Source organism: Pleurodeles waltl, chromosome 2_2, assembly GCF_031143425.1.
Source record: "Pleurodeles waltl isolate 20211129_DDA chromosome 2_2, aPleWal1.hap1.20221129, whole genome shotgun sequence".
In the NCBI taxonomy this organism is placed as follows: domain Eukaryota; kingdom Metazoa; phylum Chordata; class Amphibia; order Caudata; family Salamandridae; genus Pleurodeles; species Pleurodeles waltl.
In genome coordinates this window covers 696,679,460-696,702,108 of record NC_090439.1, presented here as the reverse complement: position 1 = coordinate 696,702,108, position 22,649 = coordinate 696,679,460, and positions in this window count along the sequence as shown.

The following is a 22,649-nucleotide window of genomic DNA, read 5'->3' as shown; positions in this document are numbered from 1 at the left end:
TTGGGCACCTGGCCCACCCACACAAGTAAGGTATCATTTTTACCGGGAGACTTGGGGGAACGCTGGGTGGAAGGAAATTTGTGGCTCCTCTCAGATTCCAGAACTTTCTGTCACCGAAATATGAAGAAAATGTGTTTTTTTAGCCAAATTCTGAGGTTTGCAAAGGATTCTGGGTAACAGAACCTGGTCAGAACCCCACAAGTCACCCCATCTTGGATTCCCCTAGGTCTCTAGTTTTCAAAAATGCACAGGTTTGGTGGGTTTCCCTAGGTGCCGGCTGAGCTAGAGGCCAAAATCTACAGGTAGGCACTTTGCAAAAAACACCTCTGTTTTCTTTCAAAAAATGGGATGTGTCCACGTTGTGTTTTGGGGCATATCCTGTAGCGGGCGCTAGGCCTACCCACACAAGTGAGGTATAATTTTTATCGGGAGACTTGGGGGAACGCTGGGTGGAAGGAGATTTGTGGCTCCTCTCAGATTCCAGAACTTTCTGTCCCCGAAATGTGAGGAAAATGTGTTTTTTTAGCCAAATTTTGAGGTTTGCAAAGGATTCTGGGTAACAGAACCTGGTCAGAACCCCACAAGTCACCCCCCCTTGGATTCCCCTAGGTCTCTAGTTTTCAAAAATGCACAGGTTTGGTAGGTTTCCCTAGGTGCCAGCTGAGCTAGAGGCCAAAATCTACAGGTAGGCACTTTGCAAAAAACACCTCTGTTTTCTTTCAAAAAATGGGATGTGTCCACGTTGTGTTTTGGGGCGTTTCCTGTTGCGGGCGCTAGGCCTACCCACACAAGTGAGGTCCCATTTTTATCGGGAGACTTGGGGGAACGCTGGGTGGAAGGAAATTTGTGCCTCCTCTCAGATTCCAGAACTTTCTGTCACAGAAATGTGAGGAACATGTGTTTTTTTAGCCAAATTTTGAGGTTTGCAAAGGATTCTGGGTAACAGAACCTGGTCAGAGCCCCACAAGTCACCCCATCTTGGATTCCCCTAGGTCTCTAGTTTTCAAAAATGCACAGGTTTGGTAGGTTTCCCTAGGTGCCGGCTGAGCTAGAGGCCAAAATCTACAAGTAGGCACTTTGCAAAAAACACCTCTGTTTTCTTTCAAAAAATGGGATGTGTCCACGTTGTGTTTTGGGGCGTTTCCTGTCGCGGGCGCTAGGCCTACCCACACAAGTGAGGTCCCATTTTTATTGGGAGACTTGGGGGAACGCTGGGTGGAAGGAAATTTGTGCCTCCTCTCAGATTCCAGAACTTTCTGTCACAGAAATGTGAGGAACATGTGTTTTTTTAGCCAAATTTTGAGGTTTGCAAAGGATTCTGGGTAACAGAACCTGGTCAGAGCCCCACAAGTCACCCCATCTTCGATTCCCCTAGGTCTCTAGTTTTCAAAAATGCACAGGTTTGGTAGGTTTCCCTAGGTGCCGGCTGAGCTAGAGGCCAAAATCTACAGGTAGGCACTTTGCACAAAACAGCTCTGTTTTCTGTGATGTGTCCACGTTGTGTTTTGGGGCATATCCTGTCGCGGGCGCTAGGCCTACCCACACAAGTGAGGTACCATTTTTATCGGGAGACTTGGGGGAACGCTGGGTGGAAGGAAATTTGTGGCTCCTCTCAGATTCCAGAACTTTCTGTCACCGAAATATGAGGAAAATATGTTTCTTTAGCCAAATTTTGAGGTTTGCAAAGGATTCTGGGTAACAGAACCTGGTCAGAGTCCCACAAGTCACCCCATCTTGGATTCCCCTAGGTCTCTAGTTTTAAAAAATGCACAGGTTTGGTAGGTTTCCTTAGGTGCCGGCTGAGCTAGAGGCCAAAATCTACAGGTAGGCACTTTGCAAAAAACACCTCTGTTTTCTGTGATGTGTCCACGTTGTGTTTTGGGGCATATCCTGTCGCGGGCGCTAGGCCTACCCACACAAGTGAGGTACCATTTTTATCGGGAGACTTGGGGGAACGCTGGGTGGAAGGAAATTTGTGGCTCCTCTCAGATTCCAGAACTTTCTGTCACCGAAATGTGAGGAAAATGTGTTTTTTTAGCCAAATTTTGAGGTTTGCAAAGGCTTCTGGGTAACAGAACCTGGTCAAAGCCCCACAAGTCACCCCATCTTGGATTCCCCTAGGTCTCTAGTTTTCAGAAATGCACATGTTTGGTAGGTTTCCCTAGGTGCCGGCTGAGCTAGAGGCCAAAATCTACAGGTAGGCACTTTGCAAAAAACTGCTCTGTTTTCTGTGATGTGTCCACGTTGTGTTTTGGGGCATATCCTGTCCCGGGCGCTAGGTCTACCCACACAAGTGAGGTATCATTTTTATCGGCAGACTTGGGGGAACATAGAATAGCAAAACAAGTGTTATTGCCCCTTGTCTTTCTCTACATTTTTCCCTTCCAAATGTAAGACAGTGTGTAAAAAAGACGTCTATTTGAGAAATGCCCTGTAATTCACATGCTAGTATGGGCACCCCGGAATTCAGAGATGTGCAAATAACCACTGCTTTTCAACACCCTATCTTGTGCCCATTTTGGAAATACAAAGGTTTTCTTGATAGCTATTTTTTACTCTTTATATTTCAGCAAATTAATTGCTGTATACCCGGTATAGAATGAAAACCCACTGTAGGGTGCAGGTCATTTATTGGCTCTGGGTACCTAGAGTTCTTGATGAACCTACAAGCCCTATATATCCCCGCAACCAGAAGAGTCCAGCAGACGTAACAGTATATTGCTTTCGAAAATCTGACATTGCAGGAAAAAGTTACAGAGTAAAGCGTAGAGAAAAATGTATGTTTTTTTGACCTCAATTTCAATATTTTTCTTTTTCAGTTGTTATTTTCTGTAGGAAACCCTTGCTGAATTCAGAATTTTGTCTACTTTTCAGAAATGTTGCGGTTTCTGGGATCCAGCGTTGGTTTCATGCCCATTTCTGTCACTGACTGGAAAGAGGCTGAAAGCACAAAAAAATCGTAAAAATGGGGTATGTCCCAGTAAAATGCCAAAATTGTGTTGAAAAATTGGGTTTTCTGATTCAAGTCTGCCTGTTCCTAAAAGCTGGGAAGCTGGTGATTTTAGCACCGCAAACCCTTTGTTGATGCCCTTTTCAGGGAAAAACCACAAGCCTTCTTCTGCAGCCCATTTTTCCCATTTTTTTGAAAAAAACGAAATTTTCACTGTATTTTGGCTAATTTCTTGGCCTCCTTCTGGGGAACCCACAAAGTCTGGGTACCTCTAGAATCCCTAGGATGTTGGGAAAAAAGGACGCAAATATGGCGTGGGTAGCTTATGTGGACAAAAAGTTATGAGGGCCTAAGCGCAAACTGCCCCAAATAGCCAAAAAAAGGCTTGGCACCTGAGGGGGAAAAGGCCTGGCAGCGAAGGGGTTAAATTTTCACTTTTCTCAATATTTTTTAGATTGATATTAAAGCAGTATTGCACATTGATACAAACATTGATACAAACATATGCACTTGCTCAGTGTTTGTGGGACCAAAGTTAAAATAGTAAATCTGTTCACCCCATAAACGCATGCACTTTCAACAGTGATTGTGAGATTGAAGTTAACATGGTAAATCTTAACATCCCAATATATTCACTGTCCCTTATATTTGTGAAAATATTGTTTAAATGGCATATCTCCCATCCCAAATCTATGATCTGTATGATGTTTGAGGGAATACAGTTAGAATACTAAACCTGAGCTACCTAAATATATGCTCTTTGTCCAACTTTTGTGGAACCTGAAATAGAAAGGTGCCCCCCATACACACAAATACATGCACTTTCCACAAAAACTGTAGGGCTGGTGCTGAAAGAGTAAATCCTCTCAACACCTCATCCAAATATATGCACTGTCCCCTTTGTTTGTTTGGAGTTGGAATAGTTAATACCCACAGATATATACTACACTTTTGTGGGATTGGTGTTAGAAGACTAAATTGGACCCTCACAAATATAACAATATAACAATAGTTTAAAATGTTTTAGTAATGGAATTATAACGGTGTTATTAACACTCATCCCAAATAACTGTCTATTTAAAAATGCATTTCATTTTGAGTTTGACGAGATTAGTTAAGTAGATCCTTAACAATAGCTGCAACACTCCCAAATATTGAAATGTGATATAATTATTTTCAATATATTCATATATGTTGCAATTATTGACATTCACATTAAAATAAAATGTTAAATAAGCAAAGAAAAAACTGTATTTTATTTTGTTTTATTTACAATTAGTAAAATATATATATTTTATAAAGATATGAAAACTTGGGGCCAGATTCACGAGAAACTGGTGCAGTGCTGCGCCAAAATCAGCATCATCGCGCCAGTTTTGAAATGCAAGACTGCACTGTATTCACAAGAACACTGTGCAGCTTTGAGTTTCCCTCAGCGCTGGTGCTAAATTAAGCTGTCTGCACGAACGCAGGCATCCTTGCACCCTAGTGCAAGGGTGTCTGCATTGAGGGGAGTGATTGTTTATGTGGCGGAAGGTATGCCTTCCTCCACATAAAGAACCATCCATGGCATTTTGCTTCTATGTGTGCTGCCGAACGCAGAACTCATAGAAAAAGCAAAAAATGAGGAGGAATAGAATCCTCCTTGATTTGGCATGCCAACGCCACCCCTGGGCTGGCATTAGTTTTTGGTACTGCAACAGATTTATGATTACTCATAAATCTGTGGCAACATCAAAAACAATGGGTGTTTCAATGGAACACCCACAGCAACACCCATTGCATGCCCCTCTGACACAGAAAACTGCATGTAAGAAATTAGGTATTTGGCTGGCAGTCAGATTACCCCCTGTTCAAGCAAGGACCCTCATTCTAGTCAGGGTAAAAGAGAATCACCCTCAGTTAACCCCCACTCACCCCCTTGGTAGCTTGGTACGAGGAGGCAGGCTTAACTTCAGAGGCAATATGTATAGTACCAACACACACAGTAATACAGTGAACCACTACAAAATGACACAACACAGGTTTAGAAAAATAGGTAATATTTATCTAAACAAAACAAGACCAAAATGACAAAAATCTAACATGCACAAGACAATATAGGAACTTTCATAAGAATAAGAGTCCTAATCCTTAGAAAATAGGGAAAATGCTGTTGTTACACAAAGTACCTGGTTAGCATAAAAAATAAAGCTACACGGGCGAGCGTGCGTTGGGAAAGTCAGCAATGTGCAACTTGCAAGCGAGGCCATGCATCATTTCCTTCTCCGGTCGGGTCGGCGATGCATAGTTTTTCTCCCTTGCAAGAGAGCAATGCTTTGATTTACAGACGGGCCACCTCAATCTACGCAGAGTCGGGTTGACTTGGACGTCCAGAGATGATGCATGGAAAATCCAGTCACACGATGTTAGGAAATGGCGCTGCGTGGGTTCGTAAGCAAGTGTTGCACGTCATTTCTCCAGGAGCGTAGCACCAATCTCCCACCTACGATGCAGGTGGAGCATCGATTTCAGCTGCGAGGCCGGCGGTGCGTCGTTTATCAGTCGTGTTGCGGAAGGTGCATCATAAATTTCGCTGCACGGCATTCTGTGCGTGGATTTTTAGTTCTTGTCTGCCAACTTCACCTTTTAAGGGCCCAGGGACCTGATAGGGCACCAATTGGTAGGGCAGAAGTCACAGCAGAGAGTCCAAGTGCTGGCAGAGGAAGTCTTTGATGGCCCTGAGACTTCAGCAACAGTAGGCAAGCTCAGTTCAAGCCCTTGGAGATTCTTCTCAAGCAGGAATGCATAACAAAGTCCAGTCTTTGTCCCCTTTCACAGGAAGAAGCAGCAACTGCAGGATAGCCCAACATGGCACAGTCACAGGCAGGGTCAGCACTTCTCCTCAGCTCTTCTCCTTCGCAAAGGTTCCTCTTGATTCCAGAAGTCATCTAAGTTTCAGGGGTTTTGGGTCCACTACTTATACCCCTTTCTGCCTTTAAGGTATGCAAACTTCAAAGGAAAGTCTCTCTTGTTTTTAAGATCCTGCCTTGCCCAGGCCAGGCCCCAGACACACACCAGGGGGTTGGAGACTGCATTGTGTGAGAGAAGGCATATCCCTTTCAGGTGTGAGTGATCACTCCTCCCCTCCCTCTGAGCACAGATGGCTCAACAGTATATACAGGCTACACCCCAGTTCCCTTTGTGCCACAGTCTAGAGGAAAGGTGAAAACAGCCCAACTGTCAGAGTGACCCAGACCGGGAATCCACAAACAGGCAGAGTCACAGAATGGTTTAAGCAAGAAAATGCCTACTTTCTAAAAGTGGCATTTTCAAACACACAATCTAAAAACAATCTTTACTAAAAGATATATTTTTAAATTGTGAGTTCATAGACCCTAAACTCCACATTTCTATGTGCTCACAAAGGGAATCTGCACTTTAATAATATTTAAAAGCAGAGCCCTAGTCTTAACCTATGAGAGAGATAGGCTTTGCACAGTGAAAACTGAATACGGCAGTTTCTCACTGTCAGGACATATAAAAAGCATTAGTATATGTCCTCCCTTAAATATACACTGCACCCTGCCATGGGGCTACCTAAGGCCTACCTTATGGGTGCCTTACATGTAAGCAAAGGGAAGGTTTAGACCTGGCAAGTGGGTACACTTGTCAAGTCACATTGGCAGTTTAAAAACTGCCCACACAGACACTGCAGTGGCAGGTCTGAGCCATGTTGACAGGGCTACTAATGCGTGTGGCATTTGATTTACAGGCCCTGAGCACCTCTAGTGCACCCTACTAGGGACTTACTAGTAAATAAAATATGCCAATCACGGAAAGACAATTATATATACATTTTACATAGGAGCACTTGCACTTTAGCACTGGATAGCAGTGGTGAAGTGCCCAGAGTAGCAAAAACAGCAAAAACAGAGTCCAGCACACATCAACAACCTGGGAAACAGAGGCAGAAAGGTATGGGAGACCAGACCAAGGATGCCAAGTCTAACAGTGCATCAAAGGGGCCCATATTTACAAGGAGGTGTAACGCCACAAAAATGGCGTTACACCTCCTTGTAAATTTGGAGCAGTGGTTAGTGCCACCAGAGTGTCGCACCCTTAAAGTAAAAGAAATTAACTTTGAAAAAATATCTATCTATCTATCTATCTATCTATCTATCTATCTATCTATCTATCTATCTATCTATCTATCTATCTATCTATCTATCTATCTATCTATCTATCTATCTATCTATCTATCTATCTGTATTTCTATCTATCTATCTATCTATCTATCTATCTATCTATCTATCTATCTATCTATCTATCTATCTATCTATCTGTCTGTCTGTCTGTCTGTCTGTCTGTCTGTCTGTCTGTCTGTCTGTCTGTCTGTCTGTCTGTCTGTCTGTCCGTCTGTCCGTCTGTATTTCTATCTATCTATCTATCTATCTATCTATCTATCTATCTATCTATCTATCTATCTATCTATCTATCTATCTATCTATCTATCTATCTATCTATCTATATGTCTGTCTGTCTGACCGTCTATCTATCTATCTATCTATCTATCTATCTATCTATCTATCTATCTATCTATCTATCTATCTATCTATCTATCTATCTATCTATCTATCTATCTATCTATCTGTCTCTCTGTCTGTCTGTCTGTCTGTCTGTCTGTCTGTCTGTCTGTCTGTCCGTCCGTCCGTCCGTCCGTCCGTCCGTCCGTCCGTCCGTCCGTCCGTCCGTCTGTCTGTCTATCTATCTATCTATCTATCTATCTATCTATCTATCTATCTATCTATCTATCTATCTATCTATCTATCTACCTAGTTATCTCTTTTATCGCATGGTCCTTCCAGATTTTTGTCATTTGGTGGAGCCTCATTTTTCTGGTGTTCAGAGTCTGTCTCCAGAGACATGCTAATCAGTGCAACGGTACATGTGCTCTAAAATGGTTACATTAGCTTAATCCTGGCTATTTAACTTTGCTATGAATCCATTGTAAATGGTGCATAAAATGCACCAATGCCAGCAATGGCCAAATATCAGATATATGGGCTACAGTGTTTATTTGCACCACCCACATTTGTGGCTAAATTGTATGCCTTCCAAGAGCACTACTCTACTCTGACTGGACTGCAGTTGAAATTGACTGCAGTGATGCATTACAGAGAAAACAACTTTTGCCATATAGGAAAATCATATGTTTATATATACATAAGTCACTCCTAAAATGTTCCTTGTAAGCCCACAGGCTAAGGTATTGATGTGTAAAGATAGGTCACATTACATATAGGGTATGTCCTGATCAACTTTTTGTTGAACAGACCTAGGGCCTCATTACAAGTTTGGCGGTCAAACCACCAGGCCGCCATGTTGGAAGTCCTGAAAAGACCGCCATGTTGCTGTCTTACAGACCTCCCTATTACAAGTTACACAGGCTTGATCCCCGTAGCCAACCAAAAAAAGCAGCCTGGCAGCCACGCAGAGTCCCGGAAATAGGTGGTCCAACCTCTAGCCCCGACAGCACAGTGACCAACCACTTAATGTATTACATGCCCAAAGTCACAGTGGTGGGCACCCATTGTGGTCAGTCAATGGAGGTTTGAACCATTGCAGTTTGTGGTCACCTAAGTATTACGGCACATTGAATGTATTTGAAAACAACACAGCTGACACACATTGCCACACTGGACACACCTGCAAAGGACACTATCAAACACACCCCTTCATAGACCACGATCCTTTGCATCTACACACCAACACATAAAAACCAGAGCGATCTTTGTACACAAAACAGATAATAGGCATCACTTTTTTTCACCATCTCATTTCACACCCAGCATACACTTTTGTCCAGTAATTTCCTTTTGTACTACCCTCCTTTAGTAAGTCACTGTCACTCTTCTAAATTTTAAGTATTAGTTTTCACCTTGTCACGTTCCAAAAATCCCTGTTTCACAGATGAAGAGTTAAGAGTCATGGTGGATGAAATCATAAGAGTAGAACCACAATTGTTTAGAGTGCAAGTCCAGCACACTTCTCTCTGTAGGAAAATATAAATGTGGTACAGGATAGTCGACAGAGTTAATGCAACAGGCACCATCCTGAGCACAAGGGTGGACATTAGGAAGAGGTGAAATGAGCAAAGGGGAAAGGTCTGTGTTCTGGTCTCCAGACACCAGCTGCAGGCCAAGAAGACTTGTGGTGGCCCTCCCACTCTCCTTTACAACTCTATATCTGGGAGGAGAAGGTCTTAGCTATCCTGCACCCTCAGGGCTTGACAGGAATACTTGGGGGTGTGGGGTCTGGTAAGTCACAACAATTAAAATGTCACCAAAATGCTATCTCATGCATGCTCACGCTCACGTTTTGCCACCTTCACTGTCACACCACTCACCAGCCAAGTGTCCACCTGTCCAAAGACTGGCTGGCATCTCACAATTGAAGTAGACTCACCTGGGGGAATAACATCTGTGTAGAGTGTGTGCATTACAAGGAGTTACATGACTACAACTCCCATCAGACACTGGTCCACAACTCCAAACAGCAGACCACTGTTTCCTTCACACAATACCTAGGTTTGTTAACTCCCAATTGAAGTATACTCACGTGGGAGGATAACATTTCCTGAATATGTGTAGTGCAGTAACTGAGAAGGCTATAACTTCCAGCAGACACTATTAGTGTTACTCAAACCACCAGCACAGAGTCACAATCTCCAAGTCCCCTTGTTTGTTAACTCCCAATTGTAGTGTACTCACCTGGGAGTATAACACATGAACAGCGTGTGTAGTACAGGGACTGGTATAACTGCCAAGTCCAGGAGGCATGGTTACTATCACTCCACTCAGACAGCCATGTGTCCTCTTCACCACATACCCTTGTTTGGTAACTCCCAATTATGGTATACTCACCTGGGAGGAGAACATTTTGGTAACTCTTAATTATGCTATACTCACCTGGGAGGATAACATTTGTATAGTGAGTGTACTAGAGAGAGTACCATGACTCCAACTCCCAGCAGGCCCAGTGTCTCTAACTCCAACCACAAGAACAATGTTCTCTTCTCCAAAGACCCCTGTATCTCAACTCTGTAGTAACGCATACTCACCTGGGAGGATAACATTTGCATAGTGTGTATAGTACAGGGAGTTACATGACTTCAACTCATAGGAGGCCATCTTACTGTCACTCTAAGCATCTGTCCAGGGTTCTCTTCTCCAAAAACATGTTTTGGAAGTCTCACATGAAGTATATTCACCTGAGGGTATTACATTTCTCAGGTGTATGAAGTAGAGGGAGTGACATGGGCTCTGTTTTGCTAAGTTCAATCACCAATCCAGTGTCTACCTGTCACACTGCATCTGTTAGTGAACTCCCAAATTAAGTTTTCTCACTTGGGAGGTTACCAATTGTCAGGTGTTGGGAAGTAGATGGAGTGACATGACTGCAAAGCCCAATGGCATGTTTTGCTAACTCCAATCACCAGCTAGTTTCCACTTGTCACAATGCATTTACTATTGAACTCTCAAATGAAGTTTACTCACTTGGGACAACACCTATTGTCAAGTGTAGGGAAGTAGTGAGAGTGACTAGACTGCAATTCCCAGGAGGCACTGTTCAAGTGACTCCAAGTAGCAGAACAGTGGTCCCTTGTCCAAACAGCCTTGCCTGCCAACTCTCAATTAATGTTTTTTCACCTGGGAGGGACCAAGGTACAGATCATGTTCAACTCTGATATGTGTCTGTCCACCTAGCTCCATCTTGAACTGTTAAGCCAAGATGTAACTATGGAGGACAGGTAGGACGTCTTACCCGGTGTGCAACAGAAAAGATCCCCAAGGCCTCAAGATGCGTCACAAGAATGGTATGGGTAGCAGACACATTCACAATGCACTGGCAACATGATGACTCCAATCACATATACAACAAACTCTTTGTTCTGCCTGCTTAACAATCAAGTAACCCTCAAAATGGTCAAAACCACATCCTGCCCAGCCACTGCTTTGCCTGCAATAGTGGCAAGATGTAATATTCAGCCCATCCTCCCAAGTGCTAATGACCTGCACAACTCAGCAGCTGCTTGACATTAATGGAATTGGCATGCCTCACAAATGTCAGGTCAATACAGCTATAGCATGGGTACCTGTCACAATAGGATAACCTGCAAAGCAACTATGTACAAGGGCTTTGCTAAATTTCACCTTAAACATTTGGAGGTAGATGTCACAATACAACCAATAACATTGTATCTTACATATCAATGGGTCGAGCTGCCACTGGCCACATGGAGCCCACAAAGAGACTGCCACTACACCCTGGGTTGATGCCCTCACTGAACAATACACTCCTGGATGCCTGAATGTAGAGGATGGACCTGGCCAATCTGGACAACCTGTTCAGACCCTAACGGTGAGTCTCAATGTGGGCAGAGCAACATCTCCCAGCCAGGTTGCCTCTACATCACAGGCAACCATTTACCCACAACCTGTGTCCCTAGGACAGTGTCTACCATCTTGTGCCCCTAGTCCAGGATCCTGAATTGCAGCAACAGACCTCTGACAATGATGATCCTGGAACCAGTGGTGGGGGGCACCCTGTGGCAAGGAGACAGGCCTGTGGGGTATGATGTGTGGGAGGGATGCTGTAGGTCAGCGGGGTGAGTCCACTGGGGATGCGCCTGACAAGGACACCATCAGCCTCGCCCTGGGGGTCTATTGGGAGTGCCAAGGTGTGATGGACCAGGTACTTGTAGAACTCCAAGAGATCCAGCAGCTGCAGAGGGGCATCCATAGGGATATGCCGGAACAGTGAGCGACCCACAATACCAACATGGTATCCCTAACAGCGGTGTTGAGGGACATTTACACCACTCTGATCAGGGATCAACAACAACAATCTACTCCTTCCTTTGGCGCAGCAACAACTGGTCCTTCATCGAAGCCAGCCACTGGAAGGGAGGCCCAGTCAGGGGAAGAACCCACCCAAGACACCCCTGCCTCTGTAGCAGCAGATCAACTCCCCCCACTCAAGCGAAGACATCCAGCAAAGACTCCAGGAGGTATGGAGGGCAAGACGCCCACCACTGACAGCAAGTGACCTCTTCCTATAGATCCTCCTATGTGTGACACATTCATTCTGTTGACTGTTCTTCAACCACCTTCCATTTCCTATGCGAGGAGTATACTTGATTGTGGACTTGCAATTGTGTGGCATCTACTCTGATGCTTTCATCCACCATGACTGAATCCTTCACTTTTCTTTTCAAACATGCCCCAATTTAATTTTAAAGCACTAATTTTCAATGAATCCACCTATCAAAAAGTCATTGTCTGATTGCTTTTGTTTCACATTTTGCTATGTGGCGATGTAAGACCACATGAAGCAAAAGAGGGAGACACCAGATACTAATGCAAGGAGGGATATGTTACAGGTACAGTGTCTTGCTAAGGATTACTAACAACACACACAAACACATTGCTACAAGTGTCTGGTGACACCAAACATTTCCTTCCAGTGTATAGTACATAAACGTCCATACGTCTGCTTTTGATGACTCATATTTTGTCATGGTAAATGTACCAAAGTACAGCCCCTCAGAACACAGAAAGAAGGGCCTTTGTCGTGTAGGATAAGCAAACAGAAAAGTGATGGTGTCACCAGCTTGAGCGTGATCATATGACTTTGCATATATCAGTGTTGTAGCACAGGCACTGTGGCATGCAACGATGAAACACATCTAGAGCTAATTACAGGTCAAACAAGCAGAGTGATTAGCCTATGTGAAGGGTGAATGCCCTGCTTCCACTTGATAACAACATATTTCATGGATACATGATCACACACATGATGCAATTGGCACAACATAACACAATAAACAAATATAATGTGCACCTCTGACCTTGCACCCAAACATTGTTCAAGCTGCCTTGGCACAGGTCTCATACACCCCAAATCTGTGACCTACATTACCTGTAACAATCCATGTCCACATCCTCTGTCGGAACACCATCAGATACCTGCCAGTGTCACAACTTAACATTGCCACACGAGGGAGTCATGGTGAAGGTATCAGGACAAACACAAAACAAGGAGCATAGGCTTGAAAAAACTCCTATTACACAATTCATGTGGCAAGCATCTGGAAAGGAAATTGCATTGCACTGGAGCTGACACAATGTAGCTATATCAAGGTGGGGGTGTGTCAAAGGCTAACCCTTTGAATGCTCTTTGGCTGAATCTTACTGAGCATTAGTGTGGGACCTGGCCCTTTCTAAGGGGTCATTCCCCAAACGTTTTGCCTTCCTCTCCTAATTTTTCTCACCCTTTTTGGCTGATGTAATGACTCTGGGCACTTTGTCACTGCTAATCAGTGCTAAAGTGCATGTACTCTCCCTTGTAAGCTTGGTATGATTGGCTTATAACTGATTGGCACATTTAATTTACCTGTATGTCCCTTGTACAGTGGTATCTCTATACCCAGGGCCTTTAAATTAAATGGTACTAGTTGGCCTGCAGCGCTGCTTGAGCCACCCACTGAAGTAGCCTTTCAAACCTGTCTCAGGCCTGCTAATGCAGGACCTGCATGCGCAGTTTGCTGCCACAGGGATCTGGCATCTAAATCTATTTGCCAGGCCCAGAACCCCCCTACATGGAAGGCCCTAGCTAGCCCTTTGGGCAGGGTGCTACGTATGTAGAAGGCAGGAAATGTGCCTAGTAGCGTGGCCTGTCCTGGTAGTGACAAACTGCCTATTTGGGTTCTCACTGCTGTGAGTGCTGCCTTCTCATAGGATTGCATTGGAAATTACATGCCTTATGTCTTGGGGGTGTTGTCTGATTTATGAGGTGTAGAGTAGGCATGTTTGGTATAGTGGTAATGGTAGTGAGAAATGCTGCTTACCTGTGTAGGTGGATTTTTCATTACTATTACAGAAATGCCACTTCTAGAAAGTGGCCATTTCTCTGTGCTCATGACATGGTGTTTTGCAGCTTGACTCCAGTCCACGTCTGGGCACAGTGACAGTTCGGCTTTGTGCATACTTTTCAGACAGCCTGTACACAGGAGAGTTGGAGGTGTCACAGAGGTCCATCTGCATTTTGAATAGTCTTCCTGGGCTGTATGCATCTGTAAAGGCTGTGCCCTGGCCTCACACAAAAGGATCGTTTACCCCCAACTGATATTTGGAGCCTATGCCGGAGGAGAGAGGGGGCATACCCAGAACCAGTGATAACTGGTTGAAACCACCTCTCCTCCTCATTGGAAATGCTTTGTAAAATTGAGTATAAGTACAGGGAATTGTTCCCCACAATGGGGAGGACACTCTGGAACTTAACTTACTTGTAATTGGACACGGAATGCTTCTGGAGGGACTCACCAGGAACTGCCTTGGACTGCTGCTGCTGTGCTGGCCTGTGACCTTCTGGGTCACCTGGAGGAACTGCCAACTGCCTGCAATCCTTTGTGTTGGCCATTCTGCTGGGCCCTACTGATCTGTGCTCCATCTGCTGAGTCCCCCTGGGGCAGGGTGCTGTAACTACTGACCCCTGCAACTGCTTGCATAACGCCTCGTGAGCGCTTTCCTTTGTTTCTGAAGTGCATGCCGAGCACTTCCTCTGGGGAAATCTAGCGCTTTGAAAGAACTTTATTTGCTTGCCTTCTGTGCTTGCTAAGCGCTTGTCTGGAATCCCAAAATCACTGCCGCGACCCGGGCTTTTTAAAATTGCCCCCAACGCTCGTAAACACGTTTCCATGAAGGGACTCACCACTGTGACCCAGGCCCCTTAGGAAAACTGAGTGTGTCAGAATCGCCCTCAGTCCTGTGCCCCTGGGGCATGAAGAAAAGGGAATCTGAGCGAACGCGCTCCTATTAGAGCCCCCGGGGCAAGGTACGCTCAGAGGTGTGCCCCGGGGCGCCAGAAGGAAATCACTTAGGGCCGATCAACACTGCGGTCTGGGCGAGTCAGTTGTGGAGATTGGGCAGTGAAGGAAGCCTCATCAGAGGCTCCCTGCCCCACTGGGTCCTCTCATTATTGTTGTGGTTTTGTGCCCCTTTTTGGAAGGCCAGTTGTGGTCCAGGTGGGGGCCCCAGAGATTGCAGGCCCCAGGAGGGGCCCCAACATAAAAACCAGAGGTGGTGCATGCCGCTCCCTCCCACCAACCTCACCACGAGGCCCTCGGGGTGGGCAGAGGAGTTCTGGGCACCCTTTTTGTGCTTTATGGCACTAGAGGTGCCTTCATCATCCCAAAACAGGTACATTTAGTGGATATGTTTTCTTACGTTCATGGTAGTCACACAGTACTCACACACATGAAAGAAAACACTCAGTTTTACAAAAATAAAGGTACTTTATTTTGGTGGCACAAATGCCAAAAATACCATAGAGACTATACTCCCTTAGGAGGTAAGTACTACACAAACCATATACACTAGTATGCAGAAATGTGCAAGAAAACAGTTAGAAAACAGTGCAATTAGTGAAAATCAGAATATTTAGCAATAGGCCTAGGGGGAACACAAACCATATACTAAGAAAGTGGAATGCGAATGTTGGTTTCCCACCTGGGCAAATGTAGTGTGTAGAGGGTCGCTGGGAGTACTAGAAAACACCAAAGGTATGTACTACAAACCACCCCAGAGCCCAGGAAAGCAGGAGTAAAACACAATAACTTTCCCAGAACACACAGAAACACGAGAAAGAAGATTATGCAAGAACCAGAAGTGAATGCAAGACACTAACTGTGGATTTCTGGACCTGAAGAGCTGTGGAAGAAGGGGACCAAGTCCAAGACACACAGTAGAGTCCAGATAGAATAGGAGCCCCTGCCAACCCACATGAAGGTGCAAAAGAAGAACCACCGTTGAAGAAGAACAGTCAGTACTGCACCCAAGAAGACGGATTCAGGTTCCTGATTGGTGCAGATAATGTCCCACTCCGGATGGAGGATTGCAGTCTGGTTTGCGTCGCTGGAGTTCACCAACAAGCCTTGGCACATGCATAGCTCATGGTTAGTGGAAAATGGCGCTGCCCGGGACCAGGTAGGACCAGGTTGACTCTACCCAGGAGGGGGAGTCAGATGGGGCTCTCAGCAACTCAGAGAGCCCACAGAAGACCAGGCAACGTGCACAGGAGTCCCACAGAATTGGGACAAAGGAGGTGCAAAGGAGGCTCATGCAGCACTATGAAACAGGCACTCACGCTGCCAGAGAACCACCCATGAAGATGTGCGTCACAGTATAGAGTGGTGGGGGCTGGAGCTGCATGGTGCATAAAGAACTTCATGGAAGGATGCCAACAAGCCTTGGCAATTGCAAATCACATGGTGCATAGGGGTACTGTCTTGAGTGGGGAAGCAAGCTCTTACCTCCACCAAAGTTGGACAGTAGTATGTCAGGACTATCAAGACTACTTCAGTCCACCACCCGTGATGCAGGATCCAAGCAACTCATCAGGAGACGAGTCACACGCTGCTGTTGGTCGATTCAGTGAGGTGCCTGCTGAAGCAGGAGAGTGACTCCTTCACTCCAAGGAAGGTTCCTTCGCTCTTCTGGTGCAGGCTGCAGACAGGCTGCCCTCTGAGGATGCACAACTGGGAAACAGTTGCAGTTGCTGGCAGGAGCTAAAGATACAATGTTGCAAACGTTGTCTTTGCTCCTTTGTTGCAGTTTGTAGAGTTCCTGGAGGGTCCAGATGCAGTTTCTTCGGTGAGAATGTGAAGTAGAGGAAGACAAGGATTCCTGCTGGAGGCTTGCGATCCGAATCTGAAGTACCACCCAAAGGAGAGACCCTAAATAGCACTGAAAGGGGGATTGGTCAGCTAAACAGGTAAGCGCCTATCAGGGGAGGGCTCTGACATCACCTGCTGGCTCTGGCCACTCAGATACTCCCAGAGTTTCCTGTCAACTTGGAAACCAAGATGACAAATCTAGGCACCCTCTGGAGGAGCTCTGAGCCCCATCCCTGGGGTGGTGATGGACAGGGGAGTGGTCACTCCCCTTTCCAATGTCCAGTTTTTTGCCAGAGCAGGGACTGGGGGTCCCTGAACCGGTGTAGACTGGATTATTCAAGGAGTGCGCCAAATGCACCCTTCAAAGCAATTCCAGTGGCTTGGGAAGGCTATCCCTCCCAAACCTATAACACCTATTTCCAAAGGATGAGGGTGTAACACCCCTCTCCCAAAGGAAATCGTTTGTTCTGCCTTCCTGGGCTTGAGCTTCTCAAGCAACACGAGGGCAGAAAACTGTCTCAGAGGTGGCAGCAGCTGGAGCTGCCTGGAAAACCTCAGAAGGCTGGAATGGCAATACTGGGGGTCCTCTAAGGAGCCTGCATAGTGCATTGAATCATACAACCAATGTTTGCAAAAGCCTTGGGGTATGATTCCAACATGTTTGATACCGAACATGACTATGTTCAGAATTACCATTATGTAACTGGACATAGGTAGTGACCTATGTCCAGTACAAGCATAAAATGGTGTCCCCGCACTCACAAAGTCTGGGAAAATGGTCCTGGAGGTCGTGGGGCACCTCTGCTAGTGCAGGGGTGCCCTCACACACAGGTACTTTGCACCCTGCCCTCAGGGCTGGAGGGCCTGCCATAGAGGTGATTAAAAGTGACCTGGTGCACTGTAAATGTCAGTGAAAGGGTGCATGCTCCTTTTCACGCAGGTTGCAATGGCAGTCCTGCAGAAGCCTTTGCATGGGCTCCCTATGGGTAGCAAAATATATGCTGCAGCCCATAGGGATCCGCTGGAACCCCAATGCCCTGGGTACCTAAGTATTATATACTCAGGACTTATAAGGGGGCACCAGTATGCCAATTGTGGGTGAAATACTGGGTTACCAGTAAGCAACAACCATAATTTAAGGGAGAGCATAACTACTGGGGTCTTGATTAGCAGGATCCCAGTAGACACAGTCAAACACACTGAAAAACAGGCCAAAAGTGGGGGTAACCAAGCTAGAAAAAGGCTACTTTCTTACAGTGTGTTAACCTGTTTCTATATGATGTGACATATATGTGCTGGTGTTCCTTTTATGGGCATGGCATGCTGATATGTTTTTATGGCTTGCCATAGGCTTTCTCATATTCCTGGTTTGGGCATTGTTGATATTTCTATGACAAGTGCATTTCTTTAGTAATGTGATTCCTGACTACTGCTTATGTTGCAGAGTAGTAAGTAACCTGTGTGTTGTGGGTGACTACTGCTGGTTTCTGCAGAGTAACTATTGTGTAACGTTCTGACAACTGCTTGGGTAGCAGGGTATTACTGACATGTTATGTATTGTTCAATTATGTTTTGTGCAATACAGTTTATTTTTACATAACCTGGTGTTGTGTTCCTTTCTGGTGTGTTTATTGCGTCACTTGTGCTGTGTGTGTTGTGCAAATGCTTTACACCTTGCCTCCGGGCGGGTTAGGCCTGACTGCTCATGCCAAGCTACCAAGGGGATGAGCAGGGATTATCTTGGATGTGTAACTCCCTCACCCTGAGTAGAGTGGGTGGGTTCTGCCTGGCTTAGGTGCATACCCTAGCCAACCAGAAACCCAATTTCTTACTATTAGATCCCCAATTTTTACCAAAACACTCCACTCCACATAATCTAACTGCTACAGTTCTTCATGCAGTCACAGTCATTACATCACATGACATACTTACACTAAAAAAAAGTAGTTGTTGATGAAAGCTTCCCGCTAGTAGCTCCTTCCTCTTTTCCACTGCCATCCTCCCTTGGCATTTCAGGAGGCTCACCCAAAGGCACTGCAGGCTGCCCTCTTCTGGGATGTACTGGATATTCCTCCGCAAGACAATGTTGCGAAGGGTGCAGCATGCCACAGTAAGCTGACACATTTTTCCGGGTTAGTAGAGGAGGGCTCTACCAGTCCACCAGTCCGGTCCAGATACTTAAATCTTACCTTCAGGAGCCCAAAAGGCTGCTCCACTACCCAACTTTTATTACCATGGGCCTCATTGAAGCAGACCTCCCCTGCATTAGTTGGATTCCTTAGTGGCATAAAAAAAACAAGGACACTTTAGATATGCAGATTCTCCTGTTAAGGAATGGGACATATGTGCAACATTGAGTCCCTTTCATCAGAATTGTGGCACCAGATATTGCACAAACACAAACAGGACAGATGTGACTTCCCAACCAGCCAGGTCCTGTCTGGGTACAGTTGTGACCTCAACTGGGGGATATTGCTGTTCTGCATAATGAATGAATCATGGACTGAACCCGGATAATGGGCACAGACCTGTGAAATATAGAGACCCGTTAGACAAGCAACCTGCACGTTGATGGAATGGAAGTTCTTTCTGTTGTGGTATACTTGTTCATTGGCCTGCGGTGGGACCAAGCCAACATGTGTGCCATCAATAGCCCCCACCACATGTGGGATGCGTGCAAAACCCTAAAAGTCAGCCATCACATGGGCCAAATCCTTGCATCGAGGAAGCTGGATGTAGCTGCCCAGATATTTCAACAGTGCTGAGAGGACATCCATTAAAACCAGACTGAACATAGGTTGGAACATGCCAGCTGGCAGGGCTACTGTATATTGGAAGGACCCTGTAGCTAGGAAGTGTGATACTGACATGATTTGTACAATGGGTGGTATGCTGGTTGGATAACTAATTGCTGGCATCAGATCTGGTTCCAACAGATGACATAAATCCACTATTGCTTGCCCATTCAAGTGATGTAGGTGTATGATGTGGTGTTCTTCCATGGTCTGAAGGACTGGCAGTGGACAATAGACAGTAGGTTTTCGCATCATCCCTCTCCCTGGGTACCTATATATGAGAAGAAATGATTAGTCACTGTGTCCCCAGCTACATACATGATGCATGTCAATGATAACAAGTCATTTTAGAGGGGATAGACATGTCAAACAGTACACATTACAGCTCCTAATACCACAAGGTCACATGTGACCGGCATGGTTTCCCACGCATGTGTCCATATCATGTATCTGGACCAAACACAAATATGTGTATCACAGATGCACTTCAAAATGTGGCTGGCTATCCCGACCGCAAAAATGACCTTTGGCAGGGGGTAAACTGTGCTCCACTATAAAATGCCATCGGTGCCCTGCAACATACTACATTGGTTTTTGAGCTGTAGGACCTACATGACAAGACAGGACAAGGATGTTTGTGAGCTCAAACCAACATTTTAAGAGGTGTGAAGCAGTTTGTGAAGCCCAATACGGATTTCAAGCCTCTAAAATGGCAGCTGTGTGACCTGCTCCACTGGTGTTAGGACCCGCTCGTAACCGTCGGTGGAAGTCACCATTGCGGTAGGTGGTGGAAACCGTCTCAGACACAGCCATAGGCTAATGTTGTTGCCAGTGGTTGTCGCGAGTCAATGGCTGTGTCTGCTAGAGGTGGCGACCGAGCACATGGTGGACGTGACTACAGAATCACCACTTGACTCCTGACACTGCTGCCAGCAACATCTCCTTTACCGAACTGCTGTGTACTGCCTGTAGGAGCAATCATATCATTTCCATCAGGTGATAGGGCCTCAGCCTTCTCTCCAGAGGAACTGGAGAGGCTAGTTGATGAGGTCCGACCCCAGTATGAACAGCTCTATGCTACACTAGAGTGCACAGTTTTCTCTGTACTTCATCGTCCTTTCCCTACTCACAGACCACAATGTGGCCATATCTGCCAGGTTGACTCCTCATGTGCCTGTAGATGCAATCTGTGTGGCATCAATGGAATGTACAATGTGCAGGCATTGGTGGCCAGTGCCATATGTTGAGTTCATTCACATTGTGGTGTGTGTGTTTTTTGTGTTCCTAGATCCTTCTTGTGTTGAATTGACATCACTAGGTATGGTGACATTACAGCCATCCACTGACATCTCTTTTCTTATGATTGTTGTATATGTCAGACATGTATGTCCATTGCTGCATGAGGGCTGAGTATGCACGTTGTAGGAGTCAGTTGTGAGTAATGTGAACTATGTGTATGTTGCCACAGAGATTTCTTCATGCATCTGCCCTTGCTAGAATGTTGTTTGGAAGGCATATCACCACTCTCTCTGCCCCTCATGTTGCCACACACACCACATGCCAATTAGCTGTTAGCTACATGATGTACTGTCAAGCATGGAAGTGATGGGAATGTAGTGTCATATAGGTTCTGTCTGCCGAGCCTGCAGGGACCAGGTCCTATCACACATACCTCTCAGTACGGTCCCTAGTCTAGGCTGAGGTGGAGTCACTGTGGCTATGCAACTGTGGCCTTGTGCCAACTTCCTGTACCTCAGCAGATCCTTTCATGTGGGCAATATGAGGCTCTGGTGTAATACCCTGCCCAGAATGCCTCATTCATTTGTTCAGATTAGGAATGGGTATAGAGGTGAGTTACTGATCTATTACACATATTCACTTAGCATCATTGACAATGTGTGTCTCTGACTCATGACAGGTCCCTTACTGCCATAGCCCTGCTGTCCCCTTCACACAGGTTATATTTGTTCTGTGCAGGCTTATTGCATAACTGACATTCCTACAGGGCAGACCTTGAGTTTAGACCTGGGAGGCCATAATATGTGATTCAGTCACCTGGTCTCATTTCAGAAATTGTACAAGTTATGTCTTTGTTTGTTGGATGCCATCTCTGTAGGACTGATAAATATGGGCCTCATTAAGAGTTTGGCGGACCCACCGCAGGACCAGCAAACATGCGGGGAGGACGCCATAGCCATGGCGGAGGCATCCCTCCCTGCCCTATCACAATGCTCCTACAGGTCTAATTGGCTGGAACATTGCAATAGAGTGAACCTGCCGGTCAGACCAGCAGGAACAGTGCTACAAGATAGCACTCTGCTCCCCTAAAGGAGCAGAGGGCTATCTCCTAGCACCAAGGGGAACAACCAGCACCCTCAGAATGCATACTGCAGAAATTTCTAGCTTGATGTTACTTACATGTATGTGACTCAACCATTTGTTATGTGACTTTGTGAACACAATCTATTGATGTGTGTTTTGCATCCATGCAGGTCAACACCCATCAAAAGAAGGGAATATGGACAGCCATCACCAAGAAGGTGCAGACCCTGGGGGTCATCAGACAGCATAGCGCCCATTGCAGAAATAGTTGGGAGGACCTGAGACGCTGAGCCTGGAAGATAGCGAAGGCCCAGCTGGGGCTGTCCTCCCAATGTGGGCCGGGTACCCATTGGACCATGACACCCCTAATGGCCTGTACCTGGCAGTGGCGTATCTGGAGCTTGATGGGAATTTGAGGGCAACACAGTAGCCACAAGGGGGTGAATACAGGCATATTCCTGCCTGTACCATTTTCAATTGATTGAGTGAAGTTCTGAAAGCTCCCCCTGAGAATTAGAGATGAGCCATGTGTCACAGAGTACATAAGTGATTGTTTGTATTGACACGTCATGTGTTGTATACTGATGTGCCTTGCCTATTGTCCCGGGGACATAGGACACAACTGTGTACAATTCACAAATCACTTGCTCTGTGGGGACAACATATGGCTGTGTACAGTGAGCAATTAATTCTGTTTGTTGTTTTATTGGGTGTAATTTCTATTCAACAGACCACTACTCCTGATTATGCCAGGCCAAAGGTAAATATGTAATAGGTCACTGTACATTGCCCTGTGTCTGGGCAAGAGTGTATATTGGCATCTGCAACCCAGAAGCTATTTGTCTTCAGAGTATGATGGGTGTTA